The following is a 26,515-nucleotide window of genomic DNA, read 5'->3' as shown; positions in this document are numbered from 1 at the left end:
GGGCGCTCTGCGCCCGGCTGGCACCGCGTCGGGGCCCGAGCGCTCCTCGTGAGGGGCCGGCCAGCGGCCTCCCCTGCTTCCCGAACGCGCGCTCACCCCTCCCCTGCAGCGGGAGACCGACCGCCGGCAGCGCTGGGCCCCCACCCCCTCTCCAGCTGTCCGTCCCACCCGCGTCCGCGCACAGCCCCGCGGGGGCGGAGGGGCCTGAGCGCCCATTGCGGAGCTGGGTACACTGAGCCTGAGAGACGTCCTGGAGGCTCGGAGAGGCTGGAGAGCGGGACCTTCCAGCGCTTCGCCTAGACTTGGGGAGCTACAGCTCCTTCTCCCCCCCACTCCCCCACCCCCGACAGACTCCAACCTGGCCTGGGCTTAGCGGTGGAGGAATCCCTGAGCACAGCCCCCCCCCCCATACCTAGGAGTTGAAGGTTTGACAGCGCCCCCAGCTGCCCCCAGCATAGAAAAGAAAAATCTCCTACATACATTTTTTTCCCTTGAGAGAGTATTCATGGCTTTCATGAGAACCTGGAGAAAATAAGCATTTTAGACAGAACACCTTAGAAATATCCGATCTGCACCCTAAGCTCCACCTGCGAGCTGGTCTTCACCCGCCGCATCACCTCTGCGCGCGGGACAGGTGCAGGGAGGAGGAAGATGCAGGTGTTCTCTCCAGACTGCCACCTCTCTCCTTCCTAGTGGGGGGCGGGGGTGGGCAGCGATCCGGAGGAATCCTCCTCCAAGAGGAGTTGGGAAGTAATCCTCCAGGGGGAAAGAAGTGTTCTGAGGAGAATTCCTTTTTTGCAGGGGGAAAAAAACGGATGGGGGGAGTGGGGTGAGGCGTGTTAATCTCCAGACTGGTAGTCCCTTGGAGGAGCCTTCAACTGGGCTGACACAGGCTGTCCCTCCCCACAGGTGGCTATGGAACTGGTGCGTCCTGTGTGGTCCTGCTTCTGAGGGAGCTAGGGTTCCTGCGCTGGCCCCTAGAGGCAGAGCAGTAAGGTCCAGAGTGTCCCCCTCTGCCAGTAGCAGCAGGAAACACGACATCGTGCCCACTTGGCCTCCAGGGGAACCAGAGCTGAAAGGGCTCTGGAGGTGGATGGGAGGGGGGGTGTGTGGGCACTCTCATGACAATCTGGCATGAGGAGGGGGCAATAGACTTTTCTGGCGGGGCTGGTTTCATCTCACGGTGGCACCCCAGCATCTTCTCCATCCCTCCTGTCCTCTGCGCACAGGGGAGCAGAGCCCCAGGGTTTCTCTGACTCGGGTTGGTAGGTAGCAGCAGTTATTTATTCAATAGTGATCATGGTGGGTCTACACAGTATTTGTGATTCAGTAAAAAGTTCACCTCTAGAAAACAAAAAAAAAAATGAATCAGTCATAACAAGTGTTTGGGTGGGTCCTCTCCGCCATTCTCACAGAATTCCTGAACCACAGAATTTCAAAGTTGGAAGGAACAATCTCCAACTCGAGTCCCCTATTCCCTCCCCATCACTGCGGATAAATGCTTTCATCCTGTTCGTGACTGATACCTCTTACTATTTTTTAAATTTTTTAATATTTATTTATTTTTGAGACAGAGAGAAACAAAGCACGAGTGGGGGAGGGGCAGAGAGAGAGGGAGACACAGAATCCAAAGCAGGCTCCAGGCTCTGAGCTGTCAACACAGAGCCGATGCAGGGCTCAAACCCACGCACGCTGAGATCACAACCTGAGCTGGAGTTGGACGCCCAATCGACTGAGCCACCCAGGTGCCCCTGATACTTTTTACTGTTGAGGACCTTACCTATCATCTCCTGTGGGTCCCCTTCCAATGTGGGTCAGCTCTGGTTGTTAGGAAGGGTTTCATGCAGAACTGAAATGGCCCTCCCTGTGGCTCCCCACTGCCACCCACAGGACAAGGCTAATGGCTCCCTGCATGTTAGTCTTTCACACATGGCCTCGTCCCAGCACTTGGCTTCTCCAGCCCAAACACCTAAAATTCTTTCATAGTTTCCTTAGATGGCACTTCCCAGAGAGATCACCCTAGGGGGCAGCACCTCCAGCCACAATAGCAGGGACCCTGGCACCACGCACAGTGAGGCAGCTCATAGTGTCTGGGGTGCTAGAAGGTTCTATAGCTTGATCTGGTGGTGGTTGCACAGCTGTACATATATGTAAATATTCATTCATGTACAAACATGCATGCTTGTGGTTTGTGTCTTTTCCTGTATGTAAGTTACACCTTGACCAAATCGTGAAAAGTAAAAATAAGTAAACAAAAACAAAGTGAGGCATTTTACTGTGAATACCCAACCCCCTTATAGTCAAGCCTTCCTTCCTTCCTTCCTTTATTTCTCCCTTTCTCTCTTTAAACATTTTTCTTAAGTTTATTATTTATTTTGAGACAGAGAGAGAAAGAGAGAGAGAGAGAGAGAGAGAGAGAATACAGGGGAGAGGCAGACAGGGGGGGGGGGAATCCCAAACGGGCTCTGTGCCAATTTGGGGTTCAGCACCCTACCGCGAACCGAACTGTGAGATCACTACCTGAGCCGAAACCAAGAATCTGACGCTGAACCAATGAGCCACCCAGGCGCTACTCTCTTTCTTTCTTGCGGGCAGGGCCCTGGAGCCGGGACTAGCAGGCCGGGAAACAGGTGTAGCAATGCGGTTCTGGAATGGGGATGCTCTGAGAGCCTGGAAGGGAAGGACTCGGTTCTGCCTGGCAGGGCTTCATTACGGAGCTGATATGTAAGGATGGGGATGTGAAAAGACTTTGCTTATTCTCTCTTCTTTTTCTTCTCTGTCGCCTCTGTTTCCCAGTATCATCCCATTGTCCACCTCCTTCCGAAACCTTTTCTGGACAAATTCTATCCAACCCCCAAATTCTAGCAAGCCCCTGGTCCACTCCTTGCTCCCTACAGTCTTCACAGCTGTATCCATGGATTGCTAACTTCCTCTTCCTGCCATCCTGCCTCCCTTGCAGCCAGTGAAACGGTGAGTTCTTAAAGGCTGGGGCTGTATTTACCTATATTTTTAATTCTCCCCACCGCGTCACCTTTAGAATGCCTTTCAGATGGCAAGTCCTGGATAAATATCTGGAGAACTGAAGTATTTGCACATCGCCTTTACAATTATTTTTGACTTTTCATTTACATATCTTATCTCCCAGCGATAACAAGTTCCCCAAGGGCAGAGGCTGTCCTATATTTCCTGTGTCAAGTATTCAACTATGTAGCTGGGCACTCTGTGGCCACTCTTAAATTTTACCAACAAAACCTTGGATGGTCCCTCAGCCACTGTCTGATTTCCCTCCTTGTAAATTGGAAGGGGATTATCCCTGTCCCTCATGAGCTCTGGAAAGCAGTCTGAGACCCTAAAATATGGAAAGACTGACTACACTGGCAGAAAAGATCTAGGAGTGAAGGGTCCTCAGGCTCTTGCTGACTGAAATCTATTTCTTGGCCTCAAGGGTTGCCTCTTGTGGAAAGCTTTCCCTGACCTTCCTCAGGCCCCTCCTTGGGGTCCCGGCCTACATCATTGCTCATCATCTGTCTTCTGCCTCTCCCCCCCAGGAACTGCCTTGGGGTTCATTCTCCACTGGGTGCCAGGATCGGCTCTGTGGTGAGAGATGCTTGCGCTGTAGTGACGCCTACCCAGACCTTGCCATTGATAAACAATCAATCAGTTGTACATCTTGGAGCATCGATAGTAATCTACATCCGGGAAACATTCAAGGAGAAAGCAAACTAAGATGTTGTAACAGAGGGTGAAATAAGAGCCAAGGACTCTGACACCATCCTTTTACATACAGCTGCCCAGCTTCCTTAGTGCATAGACTCACAATTATATTTTGTCTTTGTCTTTGTCTTTGTTTGATTGTTTCTGTTGAAGACCTTCAGGGAGCCTCAGTGGCTGGGTTGGTTAATTAAGCGTTTTGACTCTTGATTTCGGCTCAGGTCGTGATCTCACGGTTTGTGGGATGGAGCCCTGCACTGGACTCGGCGCTGGCAGTGTGCAAGTGTGCAGCCTGCTTGGGATTCTTTCCCTCTCTTCCTCTCTCTGCTCCACTCACATGCTCGCTCGCTCTCTCAAAATAAATAAATAAATGTTTTTTTAAAAAGAACTGAAAACCTCAAATATTAAAAAATAATGTACAAAGAGAAAAGTTTTGATTATCACAGCCTAGAGGAGGTCATTTGGACTTGGACCTGATTTCATGTTTGGCAGAATCCCTTAAGAGACTGTGGGCCTGCTCTCCATCCCCAGGACCCTCTGGTCCCGGCTTTCCAGATTCTGAGGAGGAAAGGCAGGTGTGGTAGAGTGAAGTCTCTGGCTCAAGGTCATCAAGCACGTATGCAGTTCCTTTGACCGGTCTAGAGAATGAGGCCGCCCCTCCCCCACCTCCGGTTTTTATCTTCACAGCCCTCACATCATTGCCTGGCTGGCCAGCGTGTGGAAAGTGGATTGGCAGGCTCCGTCTGGTGGGTGGCAGACAACTTGGTGCCAAGGACTGTACCCAGATGACCCAGCCACCCTACCCCACATGAATGCAGACAGCAGAGATGGGTATGTGTACAAAAAGCCTCCTTTGCCAAATATCTGGATGAACTGAGTTAACAGCCCGCATGAAGAAGTGGGGGGCGGTGACTGCAGGTTCCAAGAGGGACAGAAGACACAGGAGCCGGTAAGATGGCCCAGAAATATCTTAAGAGTTAGACTCGTGGCCGCATGCATCCTGGAGAGAATATAGCACAGCACCTGGCATTTAGCTGGTGCTGAGTATGTGCTAGTGCCTCAAAGTGCTAGTTAAAGTAGTCTAACTTTGAGTTGGAAGGACCCTCTGAAATTATGCTTCCACTCAGAAATGGAATTCCATTTATGGCACTGGGGCAGGTAGACACTCAGCCTCAGCGTGAGCATGCCCGGACTTGGAGTCAGTGTGACATGTGTGTGAAAACTGAGCCTTGGTTTTCTCCTCTCTAAAATGCGAAGAACAGAGGTGCCTGGCTGGCTCAGTCGGTAGAGCATCTGACTCTTGATCTCAGAGCTGTGTGTTCAAGCCCCATCTTGGGTGTAGAGATTACTTAAAAAAAAAAATGAAACAGGAAGAATAATGTCTTCTTGGCTGTGAGAAAATGGAGACAGAGTGCAATACGGGAGGTGTAGATATTAAGAATCTGGCATACCAGATTCTCAATAAATTCTCCTCCTCCTCCACCTCCTCCTCCTTCTTCACAACAGCACAAATTGCTCTATGGTTTTTTTACACGAATACAGTGACTGGCAAAATGTCCCTGGACCAACAGCATCAGCATGTCCTGGAACCTGCTAGACATCAAGATTCTCTAGGGGCACCTGGCTGGCTCAGTTGGTAGAGCAATTGACTCCTGATCTCAGGGTTTTACGTTTGAGCCTCCCCGTTGGGTGCAAGATTACTTAACACTAAAATCTTAATGAAAAAGAAATGCAGATTCTCACTCCTGCTCAAGACTGGATCAGAAAGTCTGGGGTGCGGCTCAGTCATCTGTTTCAATAAACCCTCCAGGGTATTCAGATGCAGCTACGGGCTGAGAATTAGTGCTCTAGACTCACAGAGGAAGAAGAGTCTAATTCCCATTCTACAGAGAGCCATTCATTATTTGAAGACATCCTTCATGTTCTTCCTAAGTTTCATTGTCCCTAGCAACATCCTCTCCACTTCCTTTAGCCATCCGTCATTGGCCGTGTATTCCCAACTCCTTGCCAGGCTTATCTCCCATCATGGCATACTCTGATAGTGACCCTCATAAAAATGGGGGCCCCCTGCACTACACTCAGGGCTCCTGGGTATCTAAGCAGCACACAGTGCAATGGGTTCTCTGCCTCCTCTTCTCTAGAAACTTTGAAAGCAATTATTAAAAAATTTTTTTTTAACATTTATTTATTTTTGAGAGACAGAGAGACAGAACATGAGCAGAGGAGGGGCAGAGAGAGAGGGACACACAGAATAAGAAACAGGCTCCAGGCTCTGGGCTGTCAGCACAGAGCCCCAACGTGGGGCTCAAACCCATGAACTGTGAGATCATGACCTGAGCTGAAGTTGGATGCTGAGCCGACCGAGTCACTCAGGCACCCCTGACAGCAATTTATTGAATGCCCACTCTGTGCCAAGCACATGACATATAATAACTTGTTTCCCCATTTGAAAGTAGGCTCTTGGCCCAAAGTGGGACTCGAACTCATGACCCTGAGATCAAAGAGTCCTGGGCTCTACCCACTCAGCCAGCTAGGCACCCTTTGTTTACTTTTTATTTTTTTATTGACGTTAAACTTACATACGTTAAAATGCACAAGTCTTTTTTTTTAAGTTTATTTATTTTGAGGTGGGAGGAGGAGCAGAGAAAGAGAGGGAGAGAGAGAATCCCAAGCAGGATCTGTGCTGTCAGCTCCGACATGAGATCATGTGATCAGACATGAGATCAACCGAGAGATGGTGACCAGAGCCAGAATCAAGAGTCAGAGGCTTAACCGACTGAGCCACCCAGGCACCCCTAATATGCACAAGTCTTAAGTGAACAAAGTGAATTTTTATATGTGTACATATCTAGGTGACCACCTCCCAGATCAAGATACAGAATATTTCCAGCACTCTCCCCAGAAGCAGTAGCGTGCTTGCTCAATATTATGTCTATGGGAGCCTAAGTTCATTATTTTTCTTTCTTTAAAATTTCTTTCAAATTACAATTTTTTTTAATGTTTATTTATATTTGAGAGAGAGAACATGAGCAGGAGACAGGCAGACAGAGACAGAGAGAGACACAGAATCCAAAGCAGGCTTCAGGCTCTGAGTTAGCAGCACAGAGCCTGATGCGGGGCTCAAACCCATGGGCTGTGAGATCATGACCCGAGCTGAAGTCAGATGCTTAACTGACTGAGCCACCCAGGTGCCCCAAGTTCGTTATTCTTCATAGCTAGGCAGGGTTCCACCAGATGCCTACACCACAATTTATTTATCCCATAGCTATTGATGGACATTCAAGTTGTTTCCAGCTTGCAGCTATTATTAAGGCTGCTGTGAAATTCAGAAGCACTCATTCCATGGAGTATATGCCCCAAAGTGAACTTGTAAGGTCATTGATTGGTTTATCCTTGGGAGATGCTGTCAGTGACCCAGGGACTGTACCAGCACTCCCGCTAGAGTTCCAATGCTCCACATCCTTGCCACCAGTCACGTGTATTCTAATCCTCATTTGAAGGGCACACTAGTATCTTAGTGGTTTTCATCTGCTTCTCTCCCAAAATGAATATTGTTCAGCATCTTATCATATACTCATTGACCCCTTGCATATCTTCTTTTGTGAAATGCCCCCTTCAAGTCTTCACCTACTTTTAACATTGGGTTGTTTGTTCTGGGGCGCCTGGGTGGCTCAGTCGGCTAAATGACAGTCTTCACCTCAGGTCATGATCTTACAGCTCATGAGTTCAAGCCTTGCATTGGCCTCTCTGCTGTCAGCACGGAGCCTACTTCGGTTCCCGTCTCCTTCTCTCTCTGCCCTTCCCCAGCTCATGCTTTCTCTCTGTCTCAAAAAAAAAAAAAAACAAAAAACAAAAAAAACAAACAACCAACCCCTACACGTTGGGTTGTCTGTTCTTAGAAAAACTATTTAGGGGTTTTTGTTAAATTCTGGATACGATCCCTTTCTCAGTTACACGTATTATAAATATCTTCTCGTTGTCTGTACCTACATTATCTTTTATCTTCACAACGATCCCATGAGGTAGGTATGAGGTGCCCCAGTTTATGGATAAGGGAACCAAGGCTCAAGAAGGCAGAATAATTGGCCCAAAGCCACATGGCTCCAAAGTCTGGCTTTTCCCTGTGACACTGTGTGCCTCTCACCCTCGACTCCTACTCACACAGCCAAGGCTTGTGCAGGGGCTTATAGCTGGCAACGTTTCCCCCCACAGGAACTGCTATCGGGCCAAGTCTTCCTGCCTTGTCTATGTGCAGTTGATTTATTCTTTTAATGTTTATTTATTTTGAGACAAAGAGAGTGGGGGAGGGGCAGAGAGAGAGACAGACGGACAGACAATCCCAAGAAGGCTCCGTGCTTGCATCACGGGGCTCCACTTGGAACTCAAACCCATCCACGAACCATGAGATCAGGACCTGAGCCGAAGCCAAGCCTCAGACACTTAATGGCCCCCCAGGCGCCCCTGTGTGCAGCGGATTTACTGAAGTCCTGTGCAGTGTAGGGTATATGGAATAATGGGAAGTACCCCGACGTGGGAGCAGGACAGACCTGCACTAGGTTCTGGCCCTGCACTCGACAGTGTCGGCTCAGGGCTCCACTTTGTAAGCCTAATTTCCTTCAACTGTAACATATCACCTTCTCTCCGTGTTGTGGTGAAACGAAACTAGAACACACTCGGGCCTCTGGCAGAACACCGAGTCCAGTGCTGCCTGCACCTTCTAGGTGCCTTCCTCCACCCTGCGTCTCGTTTGGGCTCCTCTTCCCTGCGGGCACACTTTGGATCCCAACTCAGTCATTCCACCGAAGGGCAATTCCTCTAGCTGTTGCGGAGTAAGGCTGGCCCCTCACATTCATAATATGTGGGTCCTGATCGTCATCCAGATCATCGAGAGACATATTGAACATGAGGCACCATCCCCCTCCCCCTAATCCACCTTTCATTTCGGAGCTCAGATGAGCTGTGGATGGATGTGCGGGCGCTCCCCACCCAGCCCCTGCTGCCCCAGGTGCCCAGGTGCCCTGGGTGCTTCTTCATATCCACTTACCAAACTTCTTTGTGAGCACCAGCTGGGGTGTCCTTAATGAGGATCAACTGTCAGCTCCCTGAGGATGGAGGCCGGGTCACACATGAATCCTTCTGTCTCAGGGGCACGGCATTGCACCCGCCTGGTACACAGCAGACATTCAGGAAATACCAGTACATGAATTTAAAGTGTACGGTAAGCTTGAGTTTATGAATAAACTCTGAGGCAAGAACTAATGTTCCCGGGGGGCTTCATGGGGATGTATAATTCATCTGTTTGATTAGTAATTTTCAGCCTTGGCTATGTATTGGAATCACCTGGAAGCTGAAGAAAGTCAGACTCTCTGGTTGATGGCATCCTGGGTTGGTATTTTGCAAAAGCTCCCCAGGGCTTTCTAATGTGCAGCCAAGGTCGGAAACCACTGCTCCAGAGAATCTGCGTTTTACCACCGAAGAATTGTTTGCTTATCCTGCCACACCATTTAGGCCCCTCATTAAAGTGCCCTCATTGAATTAGACACTTTACCATACACTTTAGACACTTACCGTACACTTTAAATTCGTGTACTGATATTTCCTGAATGTCTGCTGTGTACCAGGTGGGTGCGATTGGGCTTTATGGCTCTCTGGAGGACCCTAGGATGTGTTAGCGGAGTTGTGTCTGGTAGGGGTGTTGTTGCCGACGGACCCCTCGATGAAGATGCCCAGGAAAGAATTCGGTTGGGCATCAGTACCAAGAACAGCTGTGATTCACCTGAACACTCAGTTCTTTTTTATCATACGTATGCTGGGAATCATTTAATTAACACTACTTCTAAGCTGGTAGTAAGTGCCTGGAAAACTCATGGCCAAGGTCATGGTCCACCTCCATCCCCTATACAGAATTTTACAGTGTATTGTGTACTGAGCCGGTTCCTTTTTATTGTCTGTCCTTGTATTCTCCTTTCCTCATTTTCTCCATGTTTTTTTTTTAAGTTGAGACATAATTCCCACACTAAAAAATTCACCCTTAAAGTGAGTCAGTGGTTTTTAGTATATTCACAAAACTGTGTGACCATCACCACTACCTAATTCCAGAATGTTCTCATTACCTCACTCTTCCTTCCCTCTCTTCTGTCTTTGGCGACCACTGTCTCCTTTCTTTCCTTAGAGATTTACTTATTCTGGACAATTCGTATAAATGGAATCGTATAATATATGGCCTTTTATGTCTAGCTTCATTCATGTAGCGTGTGTCCAAGGCTCCTGCATGCTGTGACGTGCCTCAGTACCCCAGCCCTTCTTGTGGCCGAACAGCATTCCATTGTGCGGATGTACCGCATTTAGCTTTTCCATTCATCGGTTGATGGACATTTGGGTTTCCACTTTTTGGGTTCGCTGCTATGAACATTTGTGTACAAGTTTTTATGTGAACATACTTCAGTTCTCTTGGGCATGTACTTACCAGTGGATTTGCTGGGTCGTATAGCAACCCCGTGGTTAACTACTTGAGAATCTTTTCTCACATACAATTATTTTTTTTCTCTTGTTGTACTGTATGCATCTCTGTAAGCCTCTACAAATCCTCCTTTTTGGAATGAGGCAGAGTATAAATAAATAAATAAATCCCCAAGCACTCCCAAGCCATCTGTTTAATAATCTGTGCTAGAATTTTGCCAGGATTCTATATTGAGCCGTTTGGTCTATAGTTTCCAGAAATACCTTCTGGCTCTCTGTGAAAATCAGAACATTTTCTCATCTCCAACGTCCTCACCGTTTATCCCGGTCATTTTCCAGGCCTACCTGCAAGATATTTCACGGCACGGGTGTCTAATTCCCTTGAATCTGGCCTCCAGCACTCATGTGCAGGCACAAGCCCTCAGTGCCTGCCTTCTCGTTTATCCTGTGATGCAATTAAAATTTTATATCCAAGGACTTCATGCGCAGGGCTGAAAACACAGTTGAACAGAGGAGCCTACGGTGCACAGCCCTACCCCATCCCTTCTCTCCGCTAAGCCTTGCCCCTCAAAGGCGGCCAGTGACTTCCGTGTCTCTAAATAATGCACCACTGCTGCTGTTTCTGGATTTCTCCATTTTAGGCATGCTCTCTTGACTTGTAACTAGGAGGGCCAGGGGATTAGCTCACATGTATCATCCACACACCCCTCTTCCCAGCCTCCTCCCAACATAGTTAGACGGCTGCTTTTATTCAGCTCCTCTAAATAAGATGAAAATAACTCTGTTGATTACCTTTGTTGCTTCAAGTAACATTTATTTCTCATGCCATCCGCTATTGCTAGTTTGGACTCCCTATTTTGTAGGATAAGGATGCCATCTCTCCTATGTTTCCCCCTTTGCTCTCCTTCCCACCTTGTGTTTCTGAGCATTTACTTGAAATGCTCCAATGTGGCTGACAAGATATTCTAATTTTCTAACCATATTCAGGTCTTCGTGCTTTGCCTATAGGTTGGTTCTAATGGTCTGAATCCAATGAACGGTGTGTACATTTGTGGCCATGTAAATACTGTTTGTGGCAGGGCCAGCAATGTCTTATAATTACATTTCCTTTTATTTGTTTTTGTTTATCTTAGAGTCTCAGATTACCTTCCTTCTTCTCATTGCCCTTCTCTTCTTCTCTTCACTCGACATTATCATTTTCTCGAGTTTGTTTTACAACTCCGAGATCACGAGTCCAATGCTCTTCTGATGAGCCAGACAAGCGCTGCGGGGTGAATTGCTTTTCCGTCACACAGCTGTCTGTCTCTTCCCTGGGACTTCCCTTCCCTGATGTCCTGGACTGGTCCCACTGGTTTCCCTCCCTTCCACCTTCCCTCTCTTGCCCCCTCTTCTTTCTCTCTCTCTCTCTCTCCCTTCCTCCTTCCCTCCCTTTTTCTTTTTTTAAATTTTTTAAATGTTTTTTTTATTTATTTTTGAGACAGAGAGAGACGGCGCGAGCAAGGGAGGGCCAGAGAGAGAGGGAGACACAGAATCTGAAGCAGGCTCCAGGCTCTGAGCTAGCTGTCAGCACAGAGCCCAACGTGGGGCTCAAACCCATGACGTGAGATCATGACCTGAGCTGAAGTCAGAGGCCCAACCGACTGAGCCACCCAGGTGCCCCCATCTTCCTCTCCTTTTCATGTTTACGCTACCATTTTCCTGCACCCCGTCTTCACTTGAGAAATGTCTTAAGAAGGGGCGTGTGGTACATGGATTTTCTGAGTCACTCATTTCTGCGAGGGTCATGGCTCACAAGCAAGTCAAGGTCACTTGAATGGCAATTTGGGTGGATATATAGACCTTCAGCATTAAGAACTGCTTTTCTTCAGTGCCTGAGTGGCTCTGTCGGTTGACTGCCCAACTCTTGGTTTTGACTCAGGTCGTGATCTCACTGTTCAGAGATCAAGCCCTGGGTGGGACTCTGTGCTAACAATGAAGAGCCTGCTTAGGATTTTCTCTCTCTTTCTCTCTCTCTCTCTCTTTCTCTCTGCCTCTCCTGTGCAAGCTCTCTCTGGAAATAAACTCAAAAAAAGAAAAGAGTTGTTTTTTTCATACAATGTTGAGGGCCTTGTTCTAGCCTTAGTTAATGGGAATCCTAAAGCTAGTCTGATTCTTTTTTTTTTTTTTTTTTTTTAAGATTTATTTTTAAGGGATGCCTGGGTGGCTCAGTCGGTTAAACATCTGACTTAGGCTCAGGTCATGATCCCATGGTTTGTGAGTTCAAGCCTTGCATCAGCCTCTGTGCTGACAGTCCGGAGCCTGAAGCCTGCTTCAGATACTGTGTCCCCCTGTCTCTGCCCTCCCCTGCTCGCAGTGTGTCTCTGTCTCTCTCTCAAAAATAACTAAACATTTAAAAAAGCAGATTTATTTTTAAGTACTCTCTACCCCCAAAGTGAGGCTCTCCTTATAACCCCGAGATCAGGAGTCACATGCTCCACCTACCGACCAGCCAGGTGCCCTTGATTCTTGTATTGTTAGAGGTAAACTTTCTTTCCCTCTAGGGAAACTTTTAGGATCTTGTGTTTATCATTGCGGTTTCACAATTTCACCATGACAAACATGTGGATTTCTTATTTGCTTGTGATTTTTGGTATCCCCTTCCCCTTGACACTTGGAAATTCTGTTCTTTGGCTTTGGGAAATTACCTTGTTTTCTTTATTTTTCTAAGTAGGCTTCTCGCCCAATGCGGGGCTTGAACTCACAACCCTGAGATCAAGAGTTGGATACTCTAGGGGCACCTGGGTGGCTCAGTTGTAAGCATCCGATTTTGGCTCAGATCATGATCTCCCGGTTTGTGGGTTTGAGCCCCCACATCCGGCTCTGTGCTGACAGCTCAGAGCCTGGAGCCTGCTTCGGATTCTGTGTCTCCCTCTCTCTCTGTCCCTCCCCTACTCATGCTCTGTCTCTCTCTGTCTCAAAAATAAATAAACATTAAAAAAATAAAAAGATTTGGATACTCTACCAAGTGAGCCAGCCAAGGACGCCTATTTTGTTTCCTTATTTGAGAATCTTTTCCTTTCCATCTTCTTTGTGGTTTTTTTTCTTGATAGACTTTTATCCAGATACAAGAGTGATTCTCTAGTTCTCTACCTTCCAACACTTTTTACTGAAATATTTATTTCCATAAGCCTGTCTTTATTTTTTTTAACATTTATTTATTTATTTATTTATTGGGGAGGGAAGAGAATGTGAGTGGGGGTGGGGCAGAGAGAGAGGGGGTGAGAGAGAATCCCAAGCAGGCTCCTGGCCATCAGTGCAGAGCCCAACGAGGGGCTCAAACTCGTGATCTTCAAGATCATGACCTGAGTGGAAATCAAGAGCATATACTTAACCAATTGAGCCACCAGGCACCCCTCCGTAATCCTATCTTTTTTTTTTTTTTAATTTTAATGTTTTATTTATTTTTGATACAGAGAGACAGAGCATGAGAGGGGGAGGGGCAGAGAGAGAGAGAGGGAGACACAGAAACGGAAGTAGGCTCCAGGCTCTGAGCTAGCTGTCAGCACAGAGCCCGACGCGGGGCTCGAACCCATGAACGTGAGATCTGACCTGAGCCAAAGTCAGAGACCTAACCAACTGAGCCACCCAGGCACCCCCGTAATCCTATCTTTAATTTCTAGTAGCTCACAAATGTTTTCTGCATCCTGCCCTTGTTTCGGGATGCAACAGTTCCTCAAATCCACTTGAAAATACCTGTCAGTTATTGAAAGTTTTCCTGTGTTTCTGTTTCTGAGCGTCCTCTCTGCCCCTAATTATTTACCTTTCTTTCCTTTTCACATGGGCGGCTTTTGCCAAATGTCTGATGATCTTTGTCATTCCGTATTTAAGAGTGAGGCTCGGCTGGCCAGTTGGCTGATTTCCTCTCCTTTGGGAGAGGAGCCTGGGTCACGTGGGGGGACTCCAAGTAACAGAGGTGGACGACCCTTCTTTGGGGTCACTGAACCTTCCAGTTGGGGATGGATGCGGCTGCCCCACGTGTGGCTTAGGAATCAGCTCTTCCTGTACTGGTGGCCAGTCCTTCTCTGTTCGGCCATGGCTGGGTCTCCTGCCTCCGCTGTGCCATCCAAGTTCGTGGCTTCTCTGAGGCCTGAGCCCCAGTGTCCTCCTGTGGGGAGGATGTGGGCCCTCTCAGCCGCCTCCCACCCTGGGCTCCCTTCTCCCGTTCATGGGCAGCCGCCCTCCTCCAGGTCCACTCCCGTACACCTGCTGAGAACGTCCAGCGGGGCTCTCCCCTCCTGCTCTCTTTCTCGTTAGGAGAATGTACTCTTGTTCATTGTTTACTGTCATTTGGGTGGGGAGGCGGTCACAGGAGGGATGACACACCTGTGGCCAGTAGTCTGTCTTCAAACAGAAATCTTCAATTCCTTCTTTTTTTGTTTTTGTTTATCTATTTTTTAAAGTAAACTCTACCCCCAGCATGGGCCTCGAACTCATGACCCTGAGATCAAGAGTCACACGCTCCACTGACTGAGCCAGCCGGGCGCCCAGTCAATTCCCTCTTAATGTGTCTGTTTTATGGCTTTCAGGCCAAAGGTCACTCTCTCTCTCTCTCTTTTTTAATGTTTGTTTATTTCTGAGAGAGAGAGAGAGAGACATGGAAATCGAAGCAGGCTCCAGGCTCTGAGCTGTCAGCACAGAGACCAATGTGGGGCTTGAACCCATGAACTGTGAGACCATGACCTCAGCCAAAGTAGGTACTTAACCAACTGAGCCACCTAAGCACCCCTAAAAGGCAGACATTTTAAAGCAATTAGTGTCACCTCTGCAGAGAGCTATTTGGCAACAGCCATCAGAATTAGGACAATACCTGGTCCCTGACCTGTGATTCCATTTCTAGGGGGGCTGTCTGTTAGAAAGGTGTTTTTTTTTTAATGCTTATTTATTTTTGAGAGAGAGAGAGGAACAGAGAGGGAGAGGGACAGAGCACGAGTGGGGGAGGGGCAGAAAGAGAGGAAGATACAGAATCCAAAGCAGGCTCTGGGCTCTGAGCTGTCAGCACAGAGCCCAACACAGGGCTCAAACTCACAAACTGTGAGATCATGACCTGAGCCGAAGTCAGATAGTTAACCAATTGAGCCACCCAGGTGCCCCTAGAGAGGTGTTCTTATGCAGAATGACATATATGCAAAGTTATTTATTCCAGCACTGTTTATTTAGGCAAGAAATGGTGAAAAACCCAAATGACCGAGTAGAGACAGAAATTAGATACAGCCATATAATGGAATATTATGCAGCCACAAAAATGAGAACACTCTATATATTGCTAGGAAATGGTACCTAAGATATATTCCATAAAGACTGAGGGATGCAGAATAAGCGGCTAACACTTGCGTAACAGTTGTGTAAGGGGGAGAAACTAAGACGTGTGCATGTTGTCTATGGGTAAGGTCCCTGGAAGTTTACAGCAACGTTCACATCTCCAAGGAGGGGAGCTAGCTGCTGGGAGACGGGGTGACGGACATTTTCTTTTCCTTTCTTTCTTATTTTTTAATGTTTATTTTTGAAGGAGAGAGAGACAGAGTGTGAGCAGGAGAAGGGCAGAGAGAGAGGGAGACACAGAATCCCAAGCAGGCTCTAGGCTCTGAGCTGTCAGCGCAGAGCCCGACGTGGGGCTCGAACTTATGAACTGCAATATCATGACCTGAGCCAAAGTCAGACGCTCAACCCGTTGAGTCACTCAGGCTCCCCAAAGGACACTTTCACTATAAATGCTCTTGGACCTTTTAAATTATGGAGCGCACAAATGTGTTGTCTATTAAATATAAAGAATTAAAATTTAAATTTCCCCTTTGTATCTTCTCAATTTAGTTTTTTAAAGAGCACACATATTATACTAAATAAATTATTATAAAATAACTTGTATGTTCATCTATAACCTTTGAGTTCAGATTATGTTCTAATATAACATAACCCTTTAATATGAAATATGCATTTTACTATATAATATGCCTGGATATTACATATTATATTTATCATACTTTTCTTCTTTTTAAAGTTCTCTTTATAAAAAAAGAATCTAAAGGGAAAACATCAAAATGTTAACAGTGGTTATTTCTGGATAGTTGGCATATGAATGACTTTAATTTTCTTCTCTCTTTTTTTCTGTTTCTCTCCCAGCTTATTTTAAATTTTTAAAAATTTATTTATTTTGAGAGAGACAGAGACATCAAGGGTGGGGGAGGGGGGGAGAGAGGGGGAGAGAGAGAGAGAGAGAGAGAGAGAGAGAGAGAGAATTCTCAGCACGCTCCATACTGCTAGCCCTGAGCCCAACGAGGGGCTCAGGCTCAACAACCTTGAGATCATGACCTGAGCCGAAACCAAGAGTCGGACACTTAACTGACTGAGACCCCCAGGCGCCCCTCCCCCAATTTTAAATGATAGAGATATATTGCTTCTAAAAATCAGGAAAAAGTCACGCATGTTCCCCTTCCCCACTGTCTGCAGGAGTCCCTTCAATGTACACATGAGGCTCCTGCCTGTGTTTCCATCCTCCTCTGTGGTCGCCCATCCCTCCCACCTCCTGCACCCCCGGGGAGGATAGACCCCTTGGCTGTTCTCCCCTGTCCTGCAGTAACGCGACCCAGCCTGTCTGGCTCAAATATCCCCCCTCCCAGAGAGAATCAGGGCACCCTCCTTTGGGGCCGGGTAACCCACCGTGTCCCTCTGGACTGGATTCCTCATGTGAGTGGCCCTTGTCCTCTGAGTCACTGCTTCCGGGTGTAGCGCAGGCCCCAACTCACCACGAGGGCCAGGAACGTGAGGGCCCAACTGCCGTTCCCTCATTGTTCTTCCGCCTTCCGCAAGATGGGGGCACTAAGAGCGTGGGTACTGGCCGCAGGCTCCACTCGGGTGTCTCCTTTCTGTGTGTCGGAGTATCCAGGGTGTGAACTCGGTGTCCTGCCTGACCTGGCCGCAGTCCTTCCCAGCCTCGTGGGGCCCTCTACCTAAGTGACATTCTTCAGACAGGGCCGCATCTTCCAAACCAACAAGGGATGCTGGACCAGCCCCCAGTGGTCTGGGATGAGGAGAGAGGGCTCTCCCAGGGCGGCTCGTTGGGGGAGGAGGAGGAGGCCCCTTCTTCATGTCCTTGGAGAACGCGGGGCAGGGAGACGAGGTGACATTTACAGTAGGTACTTGTCTGCAGCCCCCCCCCCAGTCTTCCTGCCCCCCTTCTCTGGAGGGACGCTGGCCAGAAGGGAGGGGGTGGGAGCAGGAGGGGTGACTGGAGCCAGGCCCTGCTGCCCCTCTCCCTGCCTGGAGGCACTGAGTCTTCTTGCCGGTTTGCAGATCGGTGCAGAAGAAAGTTGTTGCCAGAAAATCCCACTCCTTCCCGGTTTTCCAGAGCGCAGAGACCCAGTGGTTCATACACGGCCTGCCCTGCTCCCCGTGCCCCCCATCTCTCACCAAGCCCTGCCCCCAGTTCACGGGGGAGCTGAACCTAAAGGAAATGGCAGAGGGAAATATGACAAATTCCTTTCCCATCCCTTTTTGCCCTGGCTCATTCGAGACTTTGCCCTTAATCTGGCCACTGTTGTTCTCACCCTTTTCCCCGAGACTTCCCAAGAGCATGAGTCTTGGTCTGACCGTCTGGACACTGGCTCCTTTTGCGGCATCGCCCTTAGATGAGCGCACCACGAAGGCCGGAGACGGGGAGCCCAGACCATCGAAGGTCTCACCGTGTTCAAAACCCTTCCATTAATAAGCGCTGATGGCTGATATTCACCGAGAACCTGGCTTGTGCCAGACATGATCTGGGTGCTTTCACTGTGCTATGGAAACGGATGCGTCGACTACATCTCTGTTTTGCACACAAGGAAACTGAGGCACAGAGAGGTAAACAGGTGACCCAGGGTGAATGGTCTAGCCAGGATCTGAAGCCTTTGGCTCCAGAGGCCGTGTCCTTAACTACGAGGAGAGAGGCCGTCTTCCAGTCTTGCTGTGCCTCTTTCTCGAAGCTCCTTGGGAAGCGCACGTGTTCCCCGCGAGGGCCCACATGCCAGGGCCCCGTCCAAGGGTATGAATTAGTTTAGCAGATCCCTCCCCCCCGGACGGAGTTGGCTGCGGGCCTAAGGATAACCCCTGGGCTTCTTGTGGGCTGGGTGGGGAAGGGGGCCTCACGAGAGGGCCTGCGGGTCAAGGAAGAGAGGACAGCATCCTCAGAGCCGCTGAGGGTGGTGGAGACGGGGAACAGTTAGGCCCCCAGCTCAGAAGGGACAACAACAGGGAAACAAGATGAGGAATGGTGTGGGTAGAGTGAGGAAGGGCCTGGGCTGACCCCTCAGAGCCAATGCCTTTGGTGTGTCCCCCTGGAGAGGAGCAAAGGCACTTGAAAATGGACGTACAGGGGAGTGGACAGACAGACAGGGCAGTGGAGGGGTGGCAACAGCCCTCGAGGCCTGACCTGGGCACCAGAGTTCTGTGGGCCATAGCCTGAGCCCTGACCTTTTGGGGATGCCCCGAGCTCCTCCATCAGAGTCCAGAGCCATAGTTCTGAATTTGAACCCTCCACACCCAGCCCTGTTCTCGGCAACCCAACGGAAGGAAGTGGGTCTGTGCCAGCTGGATGCCAGATGCCGGATGCTGCCAGGATCCTTCTGTTGGCATTGCCTAAAAGCCTAGATTAAAGTGCTGTTGCCACACACATGCTGTGGACCATTCAAAACCTACAGCGTGCTCCCTGAGTCTTCATGGCAAGGTGGGGAGGTGGCCCCGAGTACCCTCACCTTGCCTGTGAGGGCTTGAGCTCAGGGAGGTTGTCACCTGACCAGGATTCAAACCCAGAATTGCACACACCGAGTGTGGGACTCCTTCCACAAACCCCAGAGCTGCACCCCAGGGCTCCCAGCCAATGCCACAGCCCAGGGGCCTTCCTGGGGTCCCTGAGTCTCAGGAGTTCCTTTCCTTCTAGACCGTCTGGGCACTCCTGCCCAAACCTCTGTTTGCTTCAGGATTGCCTGGGGAGTGCATTGAAGATGCAGATTTCCAGAGTTCACCCCTCCCCCCAGAGATTCTGTATGGGTTGGGGCCCAGGGCTCTGAATTTTTAACACCCACCAAATCATTCTAAAGCCGGAGGTTCCCGGATGCACCCAGCTCCAAGAAACCTGTACTATTTGCCGTTTCAGGATCTCTGCTGTCTGTCCCGAACTCCTTCCCATGGTGAGGGTCCACACATCCAAGGGATGAACGAAGACCCCTCTATCCCTGGTTTTGTCAGTCAGGTTTCTCTTGTGGATTTAACAAGTTGTAAAGGGCCACGGGAGACTTTTCTAGATTGCAGATTGGTTGTCTTCATAGGCTCCAGGTGACCTCTCCTGGGTTTCACAGCTCAGGCACGGGACACGTGAGGCGAGAGGGCCACCTTGAGGTGGTGGCCAGGGCATGGGCTGCACCTCCACTTTCAGATCAGGTTGCTGTTCTCTGGCTACGGTCATAGAAGAGAGCCCAGACCCCAAGGCAGTGTTCCTCAAATTGTGCCCTGGCCACTTCAGAATCACCTGTGTGTTTTGGCATAAATGCTGATTCTCGAGATCTGACCTTGCTTTACTGAGTGGGGGCCAGGGCCCAGGACTCTGCATTCTTAGCTAGCACCCCAGCCAAGTCTTATGCTGGCGAATTGTCGAGAAATCCTGCTATAGAACGTGCACTTTGCAGCGTCACAGACCAGGGTTCAAAGCTCACCTTGGCCACGAAATAGCTGTGCGGGTGGTCAGGAACGAATTCCTTAACCTTTGTGAGACTCTGCTCTCCTCGTCTCTAAGAAGTGGGTTACTGTGCCGGCCTCTTGACGGTGAACTCAAACTGTGGGAAAATCAATACACAGCACCTGGCATGTAGGGACCTTCCGGGAGGTGCACCCAGCCACGTGGTAGAGAGAGGGACACACAAATTAAATTCGTTCCCCGGGAGGGAAGAGCTGGGAGTGGACGCAGAGCATTGCTCATCCATGGCAAACACTGAGCTGTTCTGACACCTTTCTGACCCGAGTTTCCTGCAGGGTGAACTCAGTGAAGCTTTTCCAGGTGACCAGATCCGGGTCCCATCCTCAGGTGTGAGCCATCCCGGGTTGGAGTCAGGTGATGTAAAAAAACAACCACTCAATTTGGCTTCTCCGAGGCAAGTCTTCCATCCACCCCCTCCCAACCACTTCCCCCCACGACTTTACATCCCCAAACCCCTCTCACTGTGGGGCCACAGGTCAGCCAAGGCCCCGGACCTTTAGACTGGCAGCTGGCTGCCCAGAGTGGAGAGTCTTTGAGTCTTCCTTGTCTTGGCTCCCCGAGTCTGGCTGATCCAAAGAAATGCCAACGCTTTTGAGAAGCTTCAATCACTCATAACGGGTCAGTTCCCTCCGGAAATGTTCCCCAGCTCTGCTGAAAGCCTGCCAGGCGACTTGGTGACGTCCAGCTCTCAGCCCACACAATGGGCAAGGGCAGAACAATGTGGAGTAGGAAAAACATCCCGCCTGTCCTGAGGCTCACATCCTCCTGGGAGCCCACCCCACACCCATCCCAAGGCTCCAGAGCTAGTGGGTAAGGGGGGCGGAGAGGAGAAGGAGGGGTGAAGAGAGGGGCCCGGAGCAGCTGTGGAAGTGGGAAGGTGAAGAGCAGCTATAACCAGCTGGGCGAGTCCGATTCAAAGTCAAATCTGCTTATTCTGGCTCTCCTGCCGGCAAGAGGGGCCAAGGGCTCAACAGCCCCACACTGGAACGGATTAAAATCAGATTAACATCGGAGATGGCAAACAAAGCAGTTAGTTCACTGGGCAGCAAGGCAGCTAGGTGTACCTGGTGGGAAGCCTTGCTCTGTCATTTAACTAACCGTGTGCAGGGTGTTAAGCATCTCAGAGCCTCAGTTTCCACATCCATGAAATGGGGTAATTGTCCCTGCCCTGTCTACCTCCCGGGATGTTTTCAGAGCGAAATGGGCTAGTGTGCAAATGGATCACTTGGTTGTCAGCCGGTGTCCTTACCCTAACAAAACACTTAGGGGCGGGGTGGGCGTGAAGACCACCCAGGCAGCTGACAGTCTGAGCCCTAGGAAGAGACCCTAGCAGACGCTAGAAACCTGAGTACAGGATGCAGGCTCTTAGAATTTCTAGACAGTCAGGCTTGGGTGTAGGACTGGTTGGAGGTGGGTGGTGTTGGGTGACTCACCTAGAGGTCACATGACCATATTGAAGCTCTGGTTTTACTCACGTTGTGTGTATTTGGGTGACTTTTGGGTGATGGAGGTCATGAGAGACTGAGACCCCTGTGTTGGCACTTTGGTGCCAACAGAATGGAGCACACAGAAAATATTCATGGGGCTGATCAAGGAAGGCTTCCTGGAGGAGGAGAGTTTGAGATATGCTTGAAAGGAGGAGAGAAGGACATGATTCATACAAAATACTGATGTGGAAACAGGTTGGTGTAAAATCTGGAGCAGGGAGGACACTCTAGGGCATCTGAGGCCCCTCTTCATTATAGGACAGGGGCACCGAGTCCCAGCAAAGGGAAGGCACCTGCCCGAGTGCCAGTGAGTCTGACTGAGCTGGAGCTGCTGAGGGAGGTGGCAGGAGAAGTCCAGGCAGAGGGAATATGGACAGATGGACTCTGTTTTTTATTTATTTTTGAGAGACAGAGAGAGACAGCATGAGCAGGGGAGGGCCAGAGAGAGAGGGAGATACAGAATCCAAAGCAGGCTTCAGGCTCTGAGCTAGCTGTCATCACAGAGCCCGACGTGGGGCTTGAACCCACAATCGTGAGATCATGACCTGAGCCGAAGCCAGAAGCCGGATGCTAAACCAACTGAGCTACCCAAGTGTCCCTGGACAGATGGACTGTGGAGGTGCAGAAGCTTAAGAGATGAATCCCTTTGGGAGAAGGAGAGGTCCTTGCCCCAGCAGCAAGAGTGCAGAGGTCAGACCCAGGGGGAGAAAGAGGGTCAGAGGCTGGGGAACAAAAGGCTTGGGGACCTTGCTGGGGAGACGCCAGTAGGACAGTCAACGGGATGTTACAGCCCCGCTGCGGGGGGGGGGGGCACATTCTTTTGGGTGGAGGGAGTAGAGTCTAGAAACATCTAGAAACCTAGTTACCTTGTGACTATAAATGGGCACTTATGCCCACAGAGTTCTGAGCACAAGGCAGGGATGGCCTGTGTATGTGTGGGGAGGGCGGGTTCCCTGCTGCTGGGAAGGGGAGGAAGGGACTGGGCAAGAGGGGATTCCAGCAGATTCCTGATGTATCAGATGTTTTATCTTTACATTAATTCGTTTTTATTCACAACCCTGATTTGAACTGAGAGTGCAAAGGTGCAACTCACTTTAGGAGGCTCATAAAACTCACAGGTACTACAGGCGCTGGGTGGAAGGGGAGGGGAGGGGAGGGGAGGGCGGCTCACAGCTGGCAGGGCAGGCGGCTCACACCCTCTGGGATTATCACTGGGGCATCTGTGAGGTGCAGATAACGAAGCCCACTTCAAAGCCATTATTATTATTTCTGCAATCGGCTTATCTCTCCCTGACCAGACTTGAGGAAAGAGCACTGTTTACTTATTTCTAAATCTTTAGTGTTTCACAGAGTTGCTTGGGCCAAGGAGATTTTTCATAAATGTCTGTTAAAGTAAAAAAAAAATTTTTTTTAAATATAGGTAGTCTGTTAAATTAACGGCCTTCTGCCTAAGACGTCGATGTGTCAGGATAAGGGACGTCAGTATTCTCAAGCTCTGACGGCCATTTGGGAGGATGAGTGGCTCCCCTCAGACAGAAGGAGTTTTATTCATCCCTATGTCCCCACACAACCCTTCCTCCCTCTAGGGAGAAACCTTTGGCCCCTGGTCACGGCACTCACTGGGAAAACAGAGCGGTGAGTGACATCTGCTTCTGCCCTGGGAGATAGGTCACAACACCAACACTTAATGTGGTACTTTCTCTGTGGCCAATAAATTCTCAGCACTTTCCATGTATTACCTCATTTAACACGTGGGGGAGGGGCAGAGAAAGAGAGGGAGACACACAATCTGAAAACAGGCTCCAGGCTCCAGGCTCTGAGCTCCAAGCTGTCAGCATAGAGCCCGACATGGGTCTCGAACTTGGGAATGGCAAGATCATGCCCTAGGCTGAAGTCAGACGCCTAACCAACTGCGCCACGCAGGCACCCCTATTATTAACTCATTTAATCTCTAAATAAATCCTACTTTCACCCTATTTTACAGATGGGGAAAACTGAGGCATGGAGCAGCCATGTTTTGTGGTCCCACAGCCAGGAAGTGGCAGAGCAGGATTCAGGCACTAGAGAGAGCTCTGCTCTTGACCCCACACCGCATCGCTTGTAAATCTCGACCTTCCTCACTACCTTGTATGGTGAAGCTGGGCAGTCAATCTCATTACCAAGTGGAACTCTTGGCCGGAGGTATACAGCCACAATTGGCTCAGGGTCACCTCTCTAACCCCTGGCCCCTCTTCCCCAAGGCAGCCTTCACCTCTCATCAGCTCCAGCTTCTGGAATCCCAGGTCTGTTCATTCCCACATCCGAGTCAGTCCCAGCCCTTGAAAGGCCAAGATAGTCTGGTCTTAAAGCGAGTGACCTGATTGGGAGGGTGGCCCAGGCCTCCTGGAGTCCAGGGGGAAGGAGGTTTGCAGCCCAGAACCACGGTTTGCTACACTTTTCTTGGCCACTCTGAGCACCGCTTCTCACTTGTGGGCCAGACCAGGTACAGATCTGGCTGGCAGTGCATGCCCTGCCCCCCTCAAGTTCCCAACACGTGTTTCCCCAGTCCCTGCTTCCACGCTTCTAGGGACAGAGCACTCCAGACAGAGCACTCACTACCTCAGAAGGCAGCCGACTCACTTTGAGTGACACCTTGACCCGATGCTCTTACTGTAAACTCTTCCATGCCTCCTTCCCCAGCTCCACAGGGACAAAAGTCTGGGCTGAGGTCATCTTCTTAAAGTTTTGCAAAATCTTTGAGGCAGAAGGTGCTTAATACATTCTTGCAAATAATTGAGATCAATTTATCAAGGATGAAGAAAGCGAGAAAAGAAAAAGTGGCAAATTTTAATGCCAGGCCTGGGATCTGGGGGAGGGAGAGATGGAGGGAGCTGGAATTCATGCCACCGTTTACTGAGCACTTGGTGTCAGACTCCTTACAGGCATGCAGGGTGTTGTTGCAGAGAAGGAAACTGAGGCACAGAGAGGTTAAGTTGCACACGTGGCCCAGCTTGCAAGCAGCAGAGATGGAATTTGAATCCAGGTCCATGCATTTTGGAGCTCCCGATGTACAAGACTCCTTCTCAGGAACCCAGGGCCCAGCTGAACCCTCCTCCAGGGAAAACCTGAATGGCATAAAAAGGTTTCATTGTGTCTGAAATGTAAAAATAAATTTTTTTAAATGTTTTTTTATTAATTTTTGATACAGGAGAGACAGAGCATGAGAGGGGGAGGGTCAGAAAGAGAAGGAGACGCAGAACCAGAAGCAGGCTCCAGGCTCCGAGCTAGCCGTCAGCACAGAGCCTGACACGGGGCTCGAACCCACGAACGTGAGATCTGACCTGAGCCGAAGTCGGAGGCCTAACTGACTGAGCCACCCAGGCGCCCCTGAAATGTAAAAATAAGAGAAAAGAAAGAACTTGCTAGGTTTTAAAAGAATGACTACAAGACAACTCCCCTTCCCCTAAGTAACTGAGATCTCGTGAGAGGAAGCCAAGACCACATCCTAACTGATGGACTCTGAGCTTCCCCAAGGAGGGTCTGCCTCAGGGTCAAGTTTGTATCCCGGGTACTGGAAACAGAGCCTGGCACATTGTCAGGAGCCCTCAGATGACTAATGAATGGAGGAAGGAGGCTGGGAGGGAGGAGGGGGGGAAGGAGCAGGGAGAGGGGAGGGAGGGAGGAGACCGGAAGATAGGAATGGGGCAGAAGTTCCAAGCAGGGAGAAGTGTTGACTGCATCCAGGGGGGCAAAGTCCTTCACCTGTCACGCTCTGGCTGAAGCCCCCGGGCCACACAGCCACTGCCACCACGCCCGCAGTGCTTGTGTGGACATCACTAGGGAAGGGATGGGGGTGAGAGAAAGGCACACGTGGCATCAGGTGAGATTCTCAAGGGTTTGAGGCTTGGGGAGGTTGCAGAACCTTCTTCCTCAGGGAGGAGGGCAGGTCAGATGATTGCTCCCCAGGTTTAAGTGTTCTCCCCCCACCCCCAACAAAGAGGAAGGATGGGAGGGGCAGAAAGAAGCTGTGGCAGAGGGAAAAGGGAGAGAGAGCAGGGAAGGAGGAGGGAGGGAGAGGAGAAAAGGCTGGTGGGCAGGGAAGGCGCTGGTCGATGGCATGCCCTCTGCCCCGTCCATCCTGTCTGAGGCAGTGGCACACCCTCACTGGAGCTGAGCACTGACCATCAGAAGGGACACCAGACACAGCACCCCCCCCACCATGTCCCCTGCTGTCATTTTCATTGGTGGATGGTGGGAGGTCCAGAGGGTCCAGAGGAGGAGCTGGCTGATGGCAGGGGGCGTGGCGGGGCGGGGGGGGGGGGGGGGGGGGGGGGGGGGGGGGGGGGGGGGGGGGGGGGGGGGGGGGGGGGGGGGGGGGGGGGGGGGGGGGGGGAAGACAGTGACTGCTGGCTAACCCTCTGGTGCCTATGGCGACCTTTGCTTGTAGGGGACCGCAGGGCGAGGATGCCGCTTGCAGCCCTCAGGATCCCAGCCGTGCATCCTCCGTGCTGGCCACCCACAGCTACTCAGGAGGCTGACGGTGTAGCGGAGAGCACAGTGCTGCTCAGGTGGGCGGCTCTGGGTTCCAGTGCTGACAAGCCTGCTCACTTGCACTCGCTCTTACAAGCATCGGGGCCAGGCTCACCCCGGAGCCTCAGCACCATGCATGAGAGGCCCCTGTTGTGGCTCCAGCAAAGCCCCCTCCTCCGCTAACGCCCTCCTCCCGGGCCTCTCGAGCCTTGGAAAACAGGTCAGTGACTTCCCATCTTAGAAGGAAATCCAGAGCTTCCGTCCCGCCTCCTACCCCTCTGCTGTCATGCCCCACAAGACCCCCCATGAGTGGTTCTCAGCCCTGGCTACAAATTAGGCTCTAAGCTTTTTACAAACTACGGATGCCTGTCCCCACCACCAGGTCAGAGCGAATCAAATCAACCTGAGCTGGAACCAAGCATCGGCACTTCCCACGCGCCTGCCACTGTGTCCCCGCCTGCCTCCTCCTTGATCATTCTTCAGGGCCTTTGCTGGGACGCTCTATCCTTGGGGGTCCACGCATGGTTCCCCCTCCAAGTCATGCTCCCTCTGATCTTGTCAGGGATCCCCACCCCAGGGCTGTCACATC

At 50.3% G+C, this 26,515-nt stretch overlaps 1 long non-coding RNA gene across 5 annotated transcripts; it reads left to right on the top strand.

The window, feature by feature from the left end:
- The first annotated feature begins 4,374 nt into the window (after positions 1-4,374).
- On the top strand, positions 4,375-24,551 carry LOC115288334. Of its 5 annotated transcripts, none has more exons than XR_003906943.1 (4): positions 4,375-4,542; positions 17,764-18,042; positions 23,402-23,598; positions 24,339-24,551. It is a non-coding gene; the product is annotated as an uncharacterized LOC115288334 (long non-coding RNA). The 5 variants fall into 5 exon arrangements; XR_003906942.1 differs by having other exon boundaries at positions 4,375-4,660; XR_003906945.1 differs by having other exon boundaries at positions 4,375-4,660; positions 24,328-24,551.
- The last annotated feature ends 1,964 nt before the right edge of the window (positions 24,552-26,515 follow it).

The sequence above is a fragment of the Suricata suricatta genome, chromosome 3, assembly GCF_006229205.1.
Source record: "Suricata suricatta isolate VVHF042 chromosome 3, meerkat_22Aug2017_6uvM2_HiC, whole genome shotgun sequence".
Lineage (NCBI taxonomy): Eukaryota > Metazoa > Chordata > Mammalia > Carnivora > Herpestidae > Suricata > Suricata suricatta.
Note: the sequence above shows the minus strand (reverse complement) of the source record. Positions and strands in the feature narration are given on the sequence as shown.